At 44.4% G+C, this 9674-nt stretch overlaps 1 protein-coding gene across 2 annotated transcripts in view; it reads left to right on the top strand.

Moving 5' to 3' along the window:
- Positions 1 to 676: 676 nt before the first annotated feature.
- Positions 677 to 9674, top strand: part of LOC120517629 (zinc finger protein 281-like) — an 83123-nt gene continuing 74125 nt past the window's right edge. For both annotated transcript variants that reach the window (XM_039740049.1, XM_039740048.1), the window contains exon 1: positions 677 to 855. The gene's annotated coding sequence lies outside the window, so the exon portion shown is untranslated. The remainder of the gene's footprint in view (positions 856 to 9674) is intronic.

Here is a 9674-nt window from a genome sequence, read left to right as displayed (position 1 = left end):
TTATTCATTTACAACTCTTTTGATGCCTTTATTTTATGACTCTTTCCCATTTTTTGTACTATTTTTTATGTTTTTGGAGGCCCATTTGTTCCCTTCTTACTTTCTTTTTCATTTTTGGCTGCCTGGCGTCTTTATGTTTTCCAGATTATCTCTTTTCACTTTGCTTTCCTTTATTTGTGAGTTGTTCATCTTTGTAACTTCGCCTTATAGGTTTTTTTTTTTTTCGTTTATTTGTATCGTTTTTGACTCTTTTATATTTGCCATTCAGGGTCTCCATTTCTTCTGCTGTTCCTCACTACCTCACCTTCTCCATCTCGTGTCCTTTTTGCTTTTCTTCTTTCCTCGCTACTTATTTAAGTCATCAATTTCTTTTTTTCGTTCTTTCTTTCTTCTGTTATCTTGTGTTACTTTGCCACTGTCATCTTCTCACTTTTTTATTTCTTTTTTGAGAGGCCCCGCGGTTAATTTCCCTTTCGTCTTCGGTCCCCCGGTCCTCCATCACTCGCTCCGCTTAGCGCCTCGAACCAACCCTGATGACACTGCCACTGTCCTCGCCGGTCACCTCACGAGACCCCCTGTCTTCGCGGGGGTCTTCCTCCCGCCCCCTCCCGCGCCTGACTGTCTCCTCTCAGGACCCGTCCTCCGGAGTCGCTCACTAACTCCCACAATCCCCTGCGCTCGTACAAAATGGAGGAGAACAGCAGCTGCTCGAGAACAATGTTTGGGGTCTAATTTTTGCTCGCGTTTTCATGCAACAAAGTGACGGTTCGCTCCGATAAAACCCACAAAAAGAACGGAAAAGAAGAAGAGATCCGCCGAGGAAGAGCAGAGGGGGCCGACGGTGGCCATGCGCAGGTAAACAGACGGTGGCGGCGGTGGTAGTGGGGAGGAGGAGGAGGAGAAGAAGAGGAGGAGGAGGAGAAGGAGGGGGGTCATAATAAAGGACCCTCGTTTTGTGCGTCGCGCGGGTGACTCTCTCGTCGTGCCGAAACGGCGACAAAGAATGGACGCTGGGACGGTGACGAGACGACGGCAGGGAGAGCGGGAGCGGGGCTGGCGGGAGGCTGCTGAAGCCGGCGCGGTGGCCGCGAGCCCCCGGGATGTGCCGCTGCGCGAGCATCAATTGTTTGCGGCTCTGCCGCACGGGGGGCCCGCAGCCATCGCGTCTCGGAGGAGCTCAAGGGGTCCCGCTCGCCGCTGCCTCCTCACTTTTCATTTCTTTTCGTTTTTCCTTTCATTCGTGTTTGTTTCGTTCAGGGTGTTTTTTTTTTTCTTTGAAATATTTTCTACTTCTGGCCCTCGCTGCACGCCATGTTGCGATTTGTTGTGTAGGCCCATCTCCGAGTCGCGGCTGGCTGACCCCCCGAGCGATTCTCCGCCGCGTTGTATTCACGTCGCCTTTCTAACGGTCCGTTAGGTGGCTGCAGCCTCCGCCGCCGCTAAGCTTCCCTGACGCCGGCTGTCCCAAAAGCAGCGATCGCGATTCGGGCCGACCGCCGCATCACTTGAGTCAGGTCTCCATCAGCTTGTGCTAAAGAGAACGAGAGGAAATGCTGAAAACAAAAGCCCCGTCCACCTTGACGGGACCGAAGGGTCCAGCGACCCTCGATAATCCGTGCAACTCCGAAAACGGCAGCAAATGTGCAACAATGGGGCGACAAGGACTCGGCCGGGACAATACGAAGTACATGTGGTGGGGGGGCATCTGTTTGGGGTCTTTGTGTAGAAATCGCATAGGGCTGCAGTTTAGAACCCCCGTCTGCTCATCCCTGAGGCATCTTCGTGGGCAGCAGATACACTAGCAAAAGTAAAAGAGGCAGCGGAAACGGCCAAGAAAACTGGGACCTGTGGGAAATGTCACCTCAAGGATGTCACAGGGGCTCAGCACACGTTTGCACCTGTAATCTGTCATGGGTGGTACAGGTTTGTTCCTCCACATGGCCACTGAGCTGACACCAGCTTTTGTGTGACCTTTTGGCAGGAGGAGACCCCCCACATCTGGGATTGTTCCATTATTGTAACCCACAAGGCTCATCATCCATGGTGACTTGATGGTCACGGACACGCACAGAGTGTATTCTTTTCCGTAGTTGTGTCATATTGTGTGCCCACTGACAATTAGATTGCTAGTGATTTGAAATTGTCAGCGGTGGACATTAAAACCGCCTGATTTCTGTCGTGAAGATCTTCCAAAATTTGAAGAACTCAAATTTGACTAACGAGAGGAGGCCATTCAGTCCTCTTGTCACTCATTTGTTCAGGTGAAGTCCCAACATCACATCCAGGTGGTCCTTTAAGGTTGTTAAGGTTTCTGCTTCATCTCTGTGACTTGGTAGTCTGTTTCACATTCTAACATCTCATCACATAAAGATGTGCTTCCTGGCTTCAGTCCTGCACACACACACACACACACACGTCCCCTTTATGTCCAATGGTGTCCTCACGGATGGGATGGCCCTTGAGTGTGGGATTCCCACTTAAGCTTATTCTGCTTGATCAATGACTTTGAAGACCTGGGTGATGGTCCCCATGCAGTCTGTTCTGCTTGTGATTAAGCAGGTTACGTGTCCCTCAGTCCTGAGGTGCTCCTGGTGGCTCTGCTCCGCACAGCTCCCAGTTCTGCTGTGTCTTCTCAACTCTGGGGATGTGGCGGTCATTTACACGTTCCATTTCTGTGAGCTTCACTGTTCATCCACAGTGACCTGCTGATCACTCACAGATGGTTCACTCTATTCCATAGTTGGCCAGTGTTGTGTGTCCACTGATAAACGAGCCCACCACTGACACTAGAACTTGTATTATGTGACTCTTCTATGTGGCTATATAAAGCGCAATATAAATTAAAATTTATTATTATTTATTAGTGAACATCTTCCAGAAATCGCAAGAGATCTGAAAAACGAGACTCGGAGGCCATTCAGTCCTCTTGCCACTCATTTGTTCAGCTAATGGCTAAGCTGTCCCAACATCACCTCCAGGTCCTACTTTAAGGTTGTCAGGGTTTCTGCTTCCCCTCCATGACTTGGTAGTTTGTTTCAGAATCCCGCAGCTCTTGCAGGCTTCAGTCCTAAATGCACTTCCCCTTCATTTCCACTGCTGCCCTCGATTAGGTGACTCACCTTTAAGTGCACTCTGCCAGCTCTGCGTTATCAGGTGCCATTGAAGATTTTGAAGACATGGGAGAGGTTCCCATGCCAGCCTGAATTCTCAAAAGTCTGCCACAGTAGGAGGTGTCCTTCAGTCCTCCTGGTGGCTCTCCTCTGCACAGCTCCCAGTTCTGCTCTGTCTTCTCAACTTCTGGGTTTGTGGGCGGCTTTTATCTGTTCTGTTGTTGTAACCTGCACGGTTCCACCCAAGGGACTTGATTGTGTGTGCGTTTGTGTGTCACCATCTGCCTTATTTATACAGTATTGAGCATTTACTGATTTACTGGACACGTTTCTCTAGTGAGCATCTTCTAAAAATTATAAGAAATTGGACCGACAAGAGGAGACCAACCAGACACTGGAGGACATCGGTGGAAATTAAGGGGAAGTGCAGAAGCCAGAAAGCACTTCCAAAGAGTTGTGGGACTCGAAACAAACTACTGAGACATGGAAGTGAAGTATAAACCATGACAAACCTTTAAGAGGAATCGGGAGGAGATGTTTGGGCAGCTTGGCGATTAGCTAAGCAAACTGGCAACAAATGGCCTCCTCTCGTTTGTCAAATTTCTGATGTTCTATTATTGTTGAGCCGTCCCGACGTCTCCTCCAGATCCTGCCTAAAGGTTGCTTTCTGCTTCACCTCCAAGTCTTGGCAGTTTGTTTCAGATTCCCACAGCTCTGTGCGTAAAGAAGCTTACAGGCTTCAGTCCTCCATGCCCTTCCCCTTCGTTTCCACTGCTGTCCTCGAGTCTTGATGGATGGATGGTCCACAATTAGGTGATTCGACCCCCTTGAGTGAACTCTGCTGGGTCTGCTTTATCAGGTGCCATTGAGGATTTTGAAGACGTGGGTGAGGTTCCCATGCCGTCTCCTCTGCCAGGTTTAATTCTCAAAAGTCTGTCAGAGCGCAGCACGTCCACCAGTCCTGGGCTGCTCCTGGTTGCTTTCCACAGCATGGCTTCAAGTGTTGCTTTGCCTTCTCGACTCTGGAAGTTCGTTTACATGTTTCATTACTGTGAGCTGCTGATGACACACACTCACGGCTTACTCTTTTCCGTAGTTGGGCAGTGTTGTGTATCCACTGATAATACAATTTCTAGTGTATCGAGTCGGCTTCTTCTTCTTTCGGCTGTCCTGTTAGGGGTTGCCACCGCAGATCTCTTCCTGTCCTCATCTTCTTTCTCTGTCCTCCAGCAGGGTTGCCCTTTTTAATCCTCCTTCATCTTCTTTTGGCTGCTCCCATTAGGGTTGCCACAGCAGATCATCTTCTTCTATCTCTTCCTGTCCTCGTCATCTTGTGCTGTCACACCCGTCACCTGCATGTCATCTCTCCCCACATCCATAAACCTTCTCTTAGGCCTTCCTCTTTCCTGGCAGCTGTATCCTTAGCATCCTTCTCCCAATATACCCAGCATCTCTCCTCCGCACAGGTCCAAACCAAGTGTATCGGGTCAGCAGTGGGCTCATTTATGTGACACTTTCCTGTGGTGAACATCTTCTCAGCTCTGGAAAATTGGGGTTGATTTACTTGTTCCATTAATGTAACCTGCAAAAGGACTTTGCATTGACACACACACACACTTTCACACTTTTCCACAGCAGTGCAGTATTATTTATTCAGTTGACACTTTTATTAGCTCACGAGCGGTGTTTCTGTAGCACCCTCCTCTAGTGGAGAGCTACCCGACGGTCCTGACGTTGTACTTGTAGCACAGCGAAGTTCTCACCTTGCAAAATGTCGCCACTCTCGGGTATGGAAGGTCATTCCGGCCAAAATTACCGTATTTTTCGCTCCATAGGACACACTTTTTTTCCTCCAAAAGTGGGTGGAAATGTCTGTACGTCTTATGGGGCAAATATGGCGTCGCTGACCGTGATGTGTATTACCTCAGTGTTTCCCACCCTCGGTCCTGGGGGGCACTCTGGGGCTGCAGGGTTTTGTTCCAACCAGATTCCTAATCGGTGACAACACCTGATTGCACTCATCTCATTTAATTAGCTGGGATTATTTTTCTTTTACTCTACTTTCAGAAAAGCACAGCAGCGTGACTTTTAAATTTATAAGACATTTAGAAATGTTTCTGCTTTTGCTAAAGATTTAAATGCTTAACTCTCTTTTGTTGATTTCATTTTATTTTGCCCTTTGTCTGTGCAGTTTTTCCCCTTCATTGTATCTTATTAATGACAGTTAAAAATGAGCAGAGCAGACACGCTGGCAAACAACACGGAGTAATCAAAGGCTGCAAGTACTTTAGCATCAGACCCACTGATTAGTAAATGAAGGGTTAATTAAACAATTGGAACACACGGAAAAGTAGAATGAAAATCAAGATGAAAATATTGTTAAAAAGAAAAAAAAACATTATTCCCAAATATCTGCTTGGTACATTTTAATATACCGTCCTATGAAAAAGTTTGGGAAGCCCTCTTAATTTTTTAAGATTTTTGTTTCTCATTGGCTGACTTCCTTTTAATATCTGACTTGCCTTATGGACACAAGTCGTATTTCAGCAGTGACGTTAAGTTTATTGGATTAACAGAAAATGTGCAATATGCATCATAACTAAATTAGACAGGGGCATAAATGTGGGCACCCATCAGAGATGTGACATCAATACTCAGTTGAGCCTCCAGACGCTGTCCTCCTGTAGCCTGTGATGAGTCTGGACTCTGGATGAAGAATGGTCAGAAATACTAACATCCAAAGTCTCTCAGTTCAATTTGATGGACGGCCTGCTTCAGATCATCCCATAGATTGTCGATGATATTCAAGTAAGGGGACTGTGACGGCCATTCCAGAACATTGCACTTCTCCCTCTCCATGAATGCCTTTGTAGATTTCCAACTGTGTTTTGTTTCATTGTCTTGTTGGAATATCCAACCCCTGCATAACTTCAACTTTGTGACTGATACTTGAACATTATCCTGAAGAGTTTGTTGATATTGGGTTGAATTCCTGCGACCCTCGACTTTAACAAGGGCCCCAGTCTCTGAACTGGCCACACAGCCCCACAGCATGATGGGACCTCCACCAAATCTGACAGGAGGTAGCAGGTATTTGTCTTGGAATGCGGTGTTCTTCTTCTGCCATGCAAAGCGCTTTTTTTTATGACCAAATAACTCCATTGTTTTCTCATCAGTCCAAAGCACTTTGTTCCAAAATGAATCTGGCTCATCTAAATGAGCATTTAAATACAAACAAGTGACTCTGTTTGTGGCGTGAGAGCAGAAAGGGCTTCTTTCTCATCACCCTGCCATACAGATGTGCTGAATTGTAGAACGATGCACAGATACACCATCTGCAGCGAGATGTTCTTGCAGGTCTTTGGAGGTGATCTGCGTGTAATGCGCTCCTCATTGGGATTCCTGGCAAGAGTACCCAGAGACTCCAGTACATTCAGAACCGCGCTGCCAGGATCCTGATGAGGGTGCGAAAGCATAACCACATCACTCCTATCTTGAAAACCCTTCACTGGCTCCCTGTACCACTTAGAATTGACTACAAGGTTTCCCTCCTTACCCATCAGTGCGTTTATGGATCTGCTCCCCTTTATTTACAGGAACTCCTTATCCCTCATACTTCCTCACGAGCCGCACCCTCCGCTCTGTGCATACCAGCACTCTTCAAGTTCCCAGAACTAAACTTAGCAGTATGGGTGATAGGGCCTTTTCTTCGGTGGCGCAGAGGCTGTGGAATTCCCTCCCTGACTACTTGAGAGCCCCACAGTCGATCGATGCCTTCAAACGAAACTTAAAAACTTATCTTTTTAGAAAGGCTTTTGGTTAAATTATTTCTATAGATTTTTTTGTTTGTTAATTTTATTCTTATTTTGTAGCACTTTGAGATTGTTAAATATAAAGCGCGATATAAATAAAATCTATTATTAGTATTATTATCTGTGGGTTGTCTGTCACCATTCTCACAATCCTGCTCATATGTCACTCCTGTATTTTTCTTGGCCTGCCAGACCTGGGTTGGTTTAACAGCAACTGTGCCTGTGGCCTTCCATTTCCTGATTCCATTCCTTACAGTTGAACCTGACAGTTTAAACCTCTGAGATGGCTTTTTGTAGCCTTCACCTAAACCAGGAGACTCAACAATCTTTGTTTTCAGATCTTTGGAGAGTTGCTTTGAGGATCCCATGCTGTCTGTCACTCTTCAGAGGAGAGTCAAAGGGAAGGAAGCACAACTTGTGATTGACCACCTTAAATACCTTTGACCGCTCATGACTGGACACTCCGGTCTATGAAGTTCAAGGCTTGACGAGCTCATCATACCAAGTAATCAGCACTGAGCAGTGACAGGCATTCAAATCAGCAGAGTGACAAGGGGACACACATTTGTGCACAGCCAGTTTTTCACATTTGATTTCATTTCATACGACTAAATACTGCGTCACTAAAAATCTTTGTTCTGAAAACACCGCAGTACTCCTGGGAAATGAAAGACAAGCCACTGTGATCTTTACTGTTGAAAGGAGAGTCAGTTATTATGCAGACTGAGAGGGGGTCCTGAACTTTTACATATGGCTGTGTGTGTGTATATATGTGTATATATGTATGTATATATATGTGTATATATATGTATGTATGTGTATGTATGTATGTGTATATATGTATGTGTATATATGTATCAATCAATCAACATTTATTTATATAGCACATATTCATACAAAAAAATGTAGCTCAAAGTGCTTTACAAAATGAATAGAGAAATAGAAGACACAATAAAAAATAAACATAAGTCAACATTAATTAACATAGAATAGGAGTAAGGTCCGATGGCCAGGGTGGACAGAAAAAACAAAAGAAAAACTCCAAAGGCTGGAGAAAAAAATAAAATCTGCAGGGGTACCAGACCAAGAGACCGCCCAGTCCCCTCTGGGCAATCTACCTAACATAAGTCAAACAGTCCTCTTTGTATTTAGGGTTTTCATGAAAGGACCTGATGATGATGGTCACGTAGACTTCTGGCTTTCAGTCCATCAATGTTGGTGCATCAGGATGCTTTGAGTAGGTGGTGGTGGCGGCGCCGGTCGCCACCACAAAGAAACCGGAAAAAGAAACAGAAGAGAGAGTAGGGGTCAGTATGGATTTTGGAGCCACTGTGAATAGTTATTATGAAGAATTGAACATACAGAGTATCAGGATTAAGTTAAAGTAAAGTTATAAAAATATATATGTATGTGTATATATATATATATATATATATATATATATGTATATGTATATATATATATATGTATATGTGTATATATATATATGTATATATATATATATGTATATATGTATATGTATATATATATATGTATATATGTATATGTATGTATATATATGTATATATGTATATGTATATATATATAAATACTTTTTTTTTTAACCCAACTTAGTTTTCTAATTTCTATTCTGTTCCCAAAACAGAGAACTTGGGAAATAACATCTCACTTAATTAGCCCAGGAGTCCAATTAAAAACAGAAGCGGGTTGGAACAAAAACGTGCAGCCACAGCGTGCGCCCCAGGATTGTATTTCCTGACCTGACTCGGATGATGACGAGGGTTCTACTTTAGAGAGAGTGCACGTCACACTTTTGCCATCGCTGTACTTTGAATATGTACACGGGAAGCTCTGCTGTCTACCTGTGACTCTACGCTGTAGGAAGATAAGTAAATAAATCAAGGTACATAACATTCGTTCTGACTTTTATATACAAATTACAGTGACTGCAAAAGTCCAACGGCAGCTATAGACTCTTCAGTACACAAGCGACTCTCTATGCTAGTGTTTAGATCTGGACGGTGTATGTGCCCAAAAAAGAAGTCTGACTGCATTCTTGTACCATTGCTTGTGAACTGAAGTCTCAGTGTGCACTTTTTGTGGCATTACACGTGTATTTTTGGAGCAGGCCCGTGTCAATCAAACAGAGGAAGCTCTGCAGTCTACTTGTGACTTTACGCTGTAGGAAGTAAGTAAGTAAATTGAAGTAAATAACATTGCGATGTGGCTTTTATATAAGTAACATATAAATGTTAATGTTTTGGGCACATGCACTGTCAAGATCTAAACACTAAAATGGAGTCTGTAGCTGCAGGTGGAAGCTGCCATTAGCAATGCCTAAGATGGAACTGAAGATGGTATCATATATGAAGATAGCAAAGAAAGTGAAATCCGTGGTTGTGAGCAACTGAGCTTCATAAAATTCTGACACGAGCGATGAGGAGTTCTTGGGGTTTCCAGAAAACTAGAAGAGTGCTTGAACCTTAAAGTCTCTCCTCATTTGTTAATGACCGTGATGATGGTTCTTAATACCGCTGTTGACTGTACATGGTTGAAATATCATTCTGCTATGTTATTAAATATATTAGTACACCATTTAGTTCAGAATATTTTTTTTTCTTGTGATCCTCCTGTAAACCTTGGTGAGTCTTATGGAGAGAAAAATACGGTAATTTCAGTCCAACATGTTGCCTACATTGCGGCGCGATGCGTTTGCGCCCCATCCCTTCTATGTTGGCACTGTTTTATCTTG

Source organism: Polypterus senegalus, chromosome 17 (genome assembly GCF_016835505.1).
Source record: "Polypterus senegalus isolate Bchr_013 chromosome 17, ASM1683550v1, whole genome shotgun sequence".
NCBI classification, from domain to species: Eukaryota; Metazoa; Chordata; class Cladistia; order Polypteriformes; family Polypteridae; genus Polypterus; species Polypterus senegalus.
Note: the sequence above shows the minus strand (reverse complement) of the source record. Positions and strands in the feature narration are given on the sequence as shown.